Genomic DNA, 10,013 nt, shown 5'->3' on the forward strand with positions numbered 1-10,013 from the left:
AAGGGGTGTGCTCCAGCACTGTACGGGCGTTCATGCACGAGCACATGCACGGTCACGCACGCAGCGTGCGGACATAAATCATGCAATTTTCCTCCTGCCTCCGCAAAATCGTTTAATGCGCGCAGCGCGATTACCGGCGAATGGCCGCGTCGCGCAATCAATAATCAACCATGTTGTCTGTGTCGCTGTCCATGGTGCTGCTGCAACCGCGTATAAACAAAAGTTGATTTATGATGAAAGGTATATATGGCAGTCTGTGTGCGCCGCGCACCTGTCAGATCCGGCAGACCTGACCAGGTGGGCGCGGTGCCGACCGAGGCACCGACCGGCATCAGGTGGGCCGGCCGGTGTGCGCCGCCACCCAGTTGAATGTAGAAGCCAGCTGACATGCCGCTCCGGCTGTCAGTTGGATGCTTTCTGAAGTTACCTCTGAAACTGTCAAGGTAAATAAACATCCCTTAACCCCTTAACCCTGGCCCTGAGTGCAATGTGAGACGGTGGCGGTCTCAGAAAGAAGAGCTAAAAAATGCCCACAGCCAGAGAAGGGCTTTTCGTGGTCCACAAACTGGTCGATTCAACGAGACTGACAGGAGGGTGTGCGATTTTGTGAATGAGAAACGTAGTGAAGGACTGCCCGTTACGAGGGCTGTGATGCAGCAAAAAGCACCTGAAGTTGCCACAGAGCTCAACATACCCCACACTGAGTTTAAAGCTAGCATGGGCTGGTGTCGCAGAATGTCCATATAAAAAGTATATTTCCAAAAAAGGGTCTTGAAAAAGAGGGGTCGTCTTAAAATCAGGGTCGTCTTATATTCAGATCAATACGGTAGGTTATTATGAAATGATGTACACTTATTGTGTCATATAAAATATTCTAGACAACACAAATACTCCTTCATCTTGTTTCACTAAAAAGTTTACTAATTAGTCCAAGGGAAGTGAGAGGTGTTAATCATGATTTTTTTTCTGTAAGTGATGCAACATTTTGTCATTTTGTTGGAATTTCAGAGATTTGATGTGCATTCATTTGATCATATAAGTGTCATGGGCAGTGCCTACGTCAGCGCTACTGACTGGATTCTTGTAAAACTTTTCAAGATGCATCTGGCCATGTGTTTCAGTCTTGTCAACATGAGACTTTCCTTGTTTAACAGGTTGATGTGTTTGTTGCTGATTGGCCCAGAGGGTAACTGCATCATTCATAGACCATAACATGTTGCTTTAGTTTAAAACTCCTCTCCTGTCGTTGTCACTTTTCAGCTCCTTCGCCTCCTTGTTGCTCCTCTCCTCACCTCGTCTCACCTCGCCTTAGCTCACCCCTGCTTTTGCTCCTCTCACCGTCACTTCTTATCATCTTTCTTTGCCTTTCCTTTTGCTCCTTTCTCTTTCACCTTATCTCAACCTCTCTCCTCCCTTCCCCTCCTTGTGTCACGTCTTTTCCTCGTCCCTTGTTTTCTCTCCTCTCTTCTCCTCCCTTTTCTTCATCTCACCTGTGAAACGAAAAATGAATATTTCAGACAGAAGTGGTGTTGAAGCGTTAAAGCCACTCTGATGACTGCACAGTGTGTGTGTATGTGTGTGTGTGTGTGTGTGTGCGTTGCTAAGAGTGTGTATGTCTGTGTGTGTGACTCAACACAGTATGAGTGGGTGACTGGGTCTGTATGTGTCTGTGACTCAGAAATGAATGTGTGTGAGCGTGTGTGTGTGTGTGTGTGTGTGTGTGTGTGTGAGTGTGTGTGACTAATGCCCTGGTCTCATCTCCCATAATGCCTCTTGCTGCGACACGCCAGCGTTCGGCATGAAAAACACAGAGCTCCTGCAGGCACACGTGTAGACTGGAACAAAGAGAGGGGAGAGAGGAGAAAGAGGAGGAGAAAGGAGGAAGAGGAGGGATGAAGAGGAAGAGATGTAGGGAAAGGGAAAAAAAGGAGGAGGAGGGGGAGGTCAAGAATGGTAGAGAGAAAACAAAGTGAACAAAGGACAAGACGGGAGAAATGGGACGTGGAGACGGAGCAGGAATGGGAGAAAGGGAGGGGAAGGCGAGAGGACAAAATTCAGGAGGAGAGAGGAGGTGAAGGGGAGATGAGGAGGAGAAAGTCAGTTGAGGGCTGAGAGGGGGAAATTAGTAGAAGATGGGAAGGAAAAGGGATGGAGAGGCTGAGAGGAAAGAAGGGAAGAATGAAAACAGGAAGAGGAAGACAAGGTAGAGGGAGAAAAAGTGGGAGAAAGAAGAGAGCAAGAGGAAGAATGAAAAGAGGAGGAGAGGACAAAGAGGAGAGATTTTCTTTAATATTCAAAATGTTGAATTCATAAAATAAAATTTAAAAAGTAAAAACAAGAAGGAAACTTAGTAGATACAAGAAGAGAGGGGAAGATGCTATAATATAATAGCAAAAACTGCTGAAATGCTGTCGCTATATTGGACGTACACCCAACACCAGTGTTACTGCAGGTTCCAGTATGATGTTGGCATAATGCTCTTTAGTTTATTTGAACAATAATGAAGATAAAGGAGCTTCAGCAGTAAGAAAACAGGCTTTAAAGAGCTGGAGGGGAAAGAAGCACAGTTGGCTTATTCAGCACTTTGACTTTAATAATAATTTGTATAGCACTCCTGCTCTTTGCCTCTGTTTTCACACACACACACACACACACACACACACACACACACACACACACACACACACACACACACACATACCCCATCTGAATCATTGCTTTGGAAATGTGTCCATATGGGGTGAATAATCTGTAAATGATGCGTTTAATATTTCATTGACTTGTAATGCTACAGCGTTCCACTGGGTACCTATGATATTCCCTGCCCATCCAGCCTGAGTTAAATCCGGAAGCAGCACGGTGAATAATTTGGTCTCAGATCCCAGCATGCAGTTCACCTCCGCACGCTAACGGTCGACATGGAGCACCTGAGAGATGGGAATATGGAAAAACAGAGGGGAAAAAAGGAGGATGGAGTGGGAGAGAGGGGAGGAAATGTAGGAAGGAGGAACTGAGGCAGGGAGGACACAAGGAAGGAGTGTAATGGGAGCAAAGGAAAGGAGGAGGGGAAAGGAAGGAAAAGAGCAAAATGAGAAGTGTAGGAGAAGGAGAAAGGGAGGGAGAGGAGGAAAAGTGAAAAACAGAGAGGAAGAGGAGGTGAAGACACAAAGCTGAGACCAGGGAAAGAGTTTTTTTTTATGCTGTTGTTCTTTGTGCAAAAACAGACGCATGGAAAAAAATGTGTGTGAGTGTGTGTGTGTGTGTGACAGGGGTGTAACACAGAGAGCAGAGCAGAGGAGAATATGTAGGCGTTGTCTGCCTGCATCATCCCTCCTCACACTAATCTGACCATCTGGATTAGCAGACATGTTTCCTGTGAGGAGACTGAATGCAGTTTGTTTGCTGGTCTGAATGGAGAACAGCGGCTGGCAGCAGCAGTACGCTGTGTGTTGGTGACACGCCTAGTCATCAGTAATCAGCCATTTTTTTTAATCAGTGTTTGTTTTATCCTGATTGGTGTTGCAGACTTGTGTTATTCACAGAATCAAGATGACTGTCTTTCACTATAATAACTACACTGTAAACAGGAATATCTTCTTTCTCATTGAGCTGGTACACATTTGTGTCACTTTTCAACCCATAATCTTTTAAAGATGGACAAAAGGTTTAGGACATACTTCTTTATCACTGAGTTCATGTGTTTCATTCAGTCCAATGGCCACAGGTGTATAAAATCCAGCAGCTAGCCATGCAGTCTGCCTTTACAAACATTAGTGAAAGAACGGCTCGTTCTAAAGAGCTCACTGAGTTCCAGTGTGCTGCTGGAATAGTGATGTAACAGGAAGCCACCACTGCAACAAGTCAGCTGGTGAAGTTTCTTCCCTCCTAGATATTCCACCATCAGATGGAAGTGGGATTATTGCAAAGTGGAAGCATTTAGGAACCACAGCAACTCAGCACCACGTAAAGTTACAGAGCGGAGTCGCCGACCGCTGAGGCTCATAGTGTGTACAAGTGGCTAACGCTCTGCTGATTCAGTAACTGCAGAGTTCCAAACCTCCTCTGGCATCAACATCAGCACAGAAACTGTGGCATGGGTTTCCATGGCCGAGCGGACGCACGCCAGCCTCATATCACCAGATGGAGCGGTGTAAAGCACGCCGTCGCTGGACTCTGGAGTGGTGGAAACGTGTTCTGTGGAGTGACCAATCACTCTTCTCTATGTGGCGGTCTGATGGACGAGTCTGGGTTTGGGGACCACCAGGAGAATGTTCCCTGTCTGACTGCATTGTACCAACAGTAAAGTTTGGTGGAGGAGGGATTACGCTATGGGCTGGTTTTTCTGGGCTCAGCCTCAGACCCTCAGCTCCACTGAAGGGAAATCTTAATGCTTCAGCTCACTGAGACATTTTGGACAATTCTCTGCTTCCAGCTTTGTGGGACCAGTTTGGGGAAGGAAGGCCCCTTCTCTGTCCCAGCATGACTGAGCCCCAGAGCACAAAGCAGCTCCATAAAGGCGTGGCTGGCTGAGTTTGGTGTGGAGGAACTTGACTGGCCCACACAGAGCCCTGACCTCAACCCCATCCAACACCTTTGGGATCAACTAGAACAGAGACTGTGAGCCGGGCCCTCTGGTCCAACATCAGAGTCTGAGCTCACAAATGCTCTTCTGGATAAACGGGAAAAAACTCCCACAGACACTCCAACATCTGGTAGAAACCTCCCAGAAGAGTGGAAGCTGTTCTTGCTGCAAAGTGGGACCAACTCCATATGAATGCCTCTGGATTTAGAATGGGATGGGTCACAAAAGCTCCTGCAGGTGGAGTGTGGAGGTGGCCCAATACTTTTGTCAGTATAGTGTATGTTGTGTCAAAAAGTATTGTCATTTAGCATGTGTTGTGTTGACAAATAACACAAATGTCCTTTTAAAAAGAAAAGAAATGACAGCTTGCTCTTTCAGATAAACTGTTGATCAAAACTATGCAGGGTGCTCTTGGAAACAGGAACACAAAGTCCTTCAGACAAGAAGGCATTCAGGGCACTCCAAATGTAAGAAAGTGACACATCCTTTCATAAAGTATATTTTCACTGTCAGCCAGTCAGCCATTCAGAGGTCCAGAGCGGTATCTCCAAATCTGTTTGATAGATCGCCATGAAATTTGGTGACAGTATTCATATTGTCCAGAAGATGAAATGTGTTAATTCTGGTTACCCCATGACCTTCCCTCTGGCACCACCAGCAGGCCAAACAGGGTGTCTCCTTTCAAAATAAAGCGCTTGTTTTTTACCACAAGTACCAATGAGAACTACAACTGGTCTTGCATACTACCACTATCATATGTACTACTACCACTGAAATCAATGGATTATGTATAAGATTCAAAATTAATTTTATTCTTATTCACTCTCTACATAGGACAAGTGTACAGCAGAATGACATTTTGCTGCATCTGCCACAAGTGTAAAAGAAAATGCCATTAAAACTAACAGAAAAAAGATATTAAGCTGAATATATAAATATACTATGAAACAGGAGTAAGAAAAATTGCAATACTTAAAAAAAATTGTATGCTATAAAACAGACCCAAGTATATTGTACATAGTAGAAAGAAAGAAAGAAAGAAAGAGTTGCTACTCTATAAAATTGCATTCTATACGAATAGAGACAAGTTGTCAATTTTATACATTAAATAAGTCTCTGATTTAACATATTAAATACTGCAATATTAATATTAATATTAATAAGCTCTACAATTTACAACAAATCAGTTAACCTAATGTTATTACCTAACAATTCTTACTAGGGGTGTCATTGGTTTTATGCCCTGACAACTGTCATATAGGCTACATTTTTAATATCTTCTTTATATGGTATCAGGTGTGATATAACTGCCATATTTTTTTTTGTTTTGTTTTGTTTTAACCACACTGACTACCTTGCATTAAGAGAGTCATAATTACTCCCACCGTTTCAGCAGTGCAAACAACTATGAAAAAAATGAAGGCACAGAAGCTATAATATTTAAATGTATTCTTTGGTCATAGGAAACTAAAGAGTATTTTTCGGATTTTGTTTCTTGCAAAAAAAAAAAAAAAAAGTGGGGCAATCGTGCCAGTGGTTTTGAAGGTCGAAATTGAACTGTCACTTCAACAGCTATTAACACACCTGTTAATTGCAATGTTTCAGTTACAGTTAACTTCTTAATGCTACCATTACTATCCCTTTATGTGTTACCATTCCTGGTATTATGATTACTGCTATGGTTAATATTCATATTCATACTCCCACTTTTACAACAACTACCCCTGCTATGACAATAAAGGAGAAAAAGAGGCTTGTTTATGCAGTGAAAGCAGCACAGTAAACCAAACAGCGCAGCCGTTTATTTGCTGTGTTTTGCTCAAGTAAGCAGAGCTGAGATCTCAGCAGCTGCATGGGCCAACGCAACCAGGATTTATGGATAATTTGACATTTTATTATGCTTATCAGAAGCTATGAAAATCATCTCTATTATAGGAGGGACATACACACACACACACATACACACACATACACATTTCTTCCAGTAATCAGGAGCTGTGAAAGTCATTACAATGATTAATATGATGCACAAACACACGCACACAGCACACACACACACAAATGTATTGACGTGTTGACATTATTTTGCTTATCAGCAGTTGTGAAAGTCATTGCTGTGAATAAAGGGCACACATTCAATAAGGACATGCATGCATCAACATTCAAATGTGCATAAACTCATACAGACAAACATGAATATGCACAAAGGCAGAGACATGCACACAGACGCACACACATACAGTGAGGAGCATCTTTACAGTGTATAAAACTGGAAACGTGGGCGTTAATAATCTTTGTAGCACTGACAGTCTAGAGCGCACAACTCAGACGGGTTTTTCCTGCAGCACTGTGGCACCACTAGTGGTTGAAAACATCGCTGTCATTATCCGAGAGCGGGTCTCGGTGGCAGCAGGCTGAGGAGGCCAGTCCAGAAGGTCCTTTCCAGGGCCACGTCCAACAGCTCCTCCTGGAGGATCCCTGGCATTCTCAAGGGAGACATCATCCCCCTAGCATATCCTGGGTCTGCCCTGGGGTCCCCGGAGACAAGGAGCAGCCCTGGAGTCCAACAGCTTGACTTAGTGGCAAGTACGCAGACACAATTCTCACTGCAGTCTGGCCTACAGCAGCAAACCTGGTACCCACAGCCGCTCCCCACAGGACCCCCAAGGGACACAGTCGTAAGCGTTGTCCAAATCCACAGAACACATGTAGACTGTATTGTGGTTGAAATTAACTGGTGGAAAATTATTTTGATTGTCTAATTAACACAAATTTCCTGACCGTAGTGAATAATTTCAGGACTGGCTTTTTTGATCGCCTTCCTATGGCAAATCTCAATGCCTGACGTGCCAAATAAATCATATAGCTTTGCGCTTGTACTTGTGTATGACAGAGAAATTTTATTCTCAGAGAAGTAAAAAAAAAATGTTTTGGTTTAAAATATATTCAGAAATATATATTCAGAAATATATTCAGAAATCTTCAAAAATGTTTTTTCTGTTTGATCAATATTTGAAGATCTTAAGATGTTTTGTTTATAACATAGCATTATATAAATTTCATATACCCTCAGATTTTTTTTTTTATTTCTGTAAGAATGTGTTTCTCTAAAATTACATATTGCACAGTCAATAGCATTAATTTGACTATTAATGAATATAGTACACTCTTACAAGCTTCTGAAAGCCATGCACGACAGTCATGTTAAAAAGTAGTATGTTACACACAATTATTTGTAATTTCAAAAGCTGTGGGGTTTTTTAATGATATTGTCTTTTGACATGTTGATCAGGGGAGAGCGCGAACACAGTCCCCCACTACCAGAAATTATGCAGTCAAGATACCCACATTTGGGGAATTCGCAGGGATCAGCACAACCGGAGTGCAATGGCTGAGCCTCGCCCTGGGTGAACCACCTTCTTGATCATGGTATCTCCCCTGCCAGGTAAGTATGAGTTCTTTATCTCACACACTGGAGCCCCCTTCACACACACACCACTCTGACTCACGGTGCTCACACTGGACAAATCAACACAAACACACACACACACACACTATCACATCACATCCACTCTGGATGTCTGCTGTTCCAAGGCTTAGTAAAAGCTCCTCAGGTTTTACTTTACATTGTTAGATTGTGCTAAAATTGCTATATTGTAGGCAATTCCTCCAGGGGACCAATAAAGAATATCTGATTCTGATTTACTTCCCATCATGCAATGTTGTATCACTACATAAATCCATACAACGAGAACAGCTGTAATATACGGTATCTACAATACGTCTAAAATGAGTCACAGCTCAAATTCAGACAAGCCAACACTAAAGTATGCCAGCATTTCCAGGTTGTTTTATCTACATTTATCAAACAGAGAAAGGAAATAAAACAGAGCACATGATTCCTTTGTCTCACTCAGTAGCCACTTCCTCTTACTCACTGGTGCTGGGGAACTAATAACCTCATTACTGCCACCTACTGGTTTGGAGTGTAAACCAGTGAATGCACAGTGTGCAACATTATTTCTTTCAAACAGTAAAATACTGGAGTCATTAGCCCCTTGTGTGCTACATATAACTCTGACAGCATATTGTATTAACTACCTGAAGTGGCAGTGGACTGAGATCTTAACCATTTGCCATGCTTTCATTTATTCATTTTATTTTATTTTTTTTTTTTTCAGATGAAACTTAGGCCTGTCTGTTTAGAGTGTTACTGTTTTTCAAATTAACTTTTAGTAGTGGCTACTGCTTGCAATGTGGACTGTTGAGTGTTGAGTGTGTGAGTGTTCAGTGGGAATGAATGAGGACTGTGCCCTGTACAATCACACTTGTAAATACAAAACAGGTATTTCAGACATATTTAAATTTTCTTACTGTGTTGATGGCTAACTGAGCTCATGACAGTATATTTGATTCTTATTGGTCAACTAAGGCCTTCTGCAATCAGTTATTTCTGAACAGAGGACTGTTGTCCAGTTGCGGCCTTATTAATTTGCTGCTGTGTTGAAGGCTTATATATAATTGTTAAGTTTATTGTTTATTATAGTGTCATCATACATCACAAAAGATGCCCACCCAACAAGACACTAACAAACATAATCAGAGCGAGCGTGAGGCTACACCACCCAATAAACAGGTCATGCATTGATAAAAGATTCATTATACAAACATCTAAAATATGCACAGCACAGAATGTACTGTATAAACTCAGAAAGGAGATAGAGTAGAGGTAAAGAAACAAATGAAGAAACTGAATATTAAGCAAAGACATTCAAAAAAAAGTCATCCTACTTTCCCAGGCTCTAGAAATATAATTATCATTACGATACACTGAAGGCACAATAAATATACAGAAAAAAGTCAATAGACAACTTTGATAATGTTACAGCCGTGTAATGAGGGGGATATAAACCATGAGACCATGATCGTCCATCAGTCACCCGTCCGAGGAGCACTCCTCCTCCAAGGTCTTTTTTTTTTTTTTTTTTTGATAAAAGACCATCATGTCATGGATTATCCCTTATGTAATCAATCAACAATTTTTTTGTAAACTTCTTTTTAAAACCAAACGTCAGCTGACTCTTTCAGTAGTGTGAATTGTTTGATACGGACTCAGGCCGGTGCCTGCGGTGGGGAAATTCTCTCTCTGTCTTCTTCTATGGTGGATTTCTCCCTGTATGATTGTTTACCATCAGTGCAAAATGGCAGCTTTAGAAGAAGAGCCTCGCTGTTTGATTGTCATAGTGAGGCTCTGACCCCAAAACCTTTTGAGATTGCTGAGACATTTTCCGATATGAAACATTGGAGTTGCTGAAAATATCTGGATGTGATGTCATGGCTGATCAGTTATTAAAGGGAACTGGAAAATTACACCAAATTCAAAAATAGACCAAAAAAAAAAAAAAAAAAAAAACACACATATATAATGTTA

The 10,013-nt window shown here is 42.1% G+C and overlaps 1 non-coding gene across 1 annotated transcript; it reads right to left on the reverse strand.

The window, feature by feature from the left end:
- Window positions 1–7,871: 7,871 nt before the first annotated feature.
- On the reverse strand, window positions 7,872–8,035 carry LOC115370805 (U1 spliceosomal RNA). The gene has a single exon (XR_003929289.1). It is a non-coding gene; the product is annotated as a U1 spliceosomal RNA (small nuclear RNA).
- Window positions 8,036–10,013: the final 1,978 nt, after the last annotated feature.

The sequence above is a fragment of the Myripristis murdjan genome, chromosome 13 (genome assembly GCF_902150065.1).
Source record: "Myripristis murdjan chromosome 13, fMyrMur1.1, whole genome shotgun sequence".
NCBI classification, from domain to species: domain Eukaryota; kingdom Metazoa; phylum Chordata; class Actinopteri; order Holocentriformes; family Holocentridae; genus Myripristis; species Myripristis murdjan.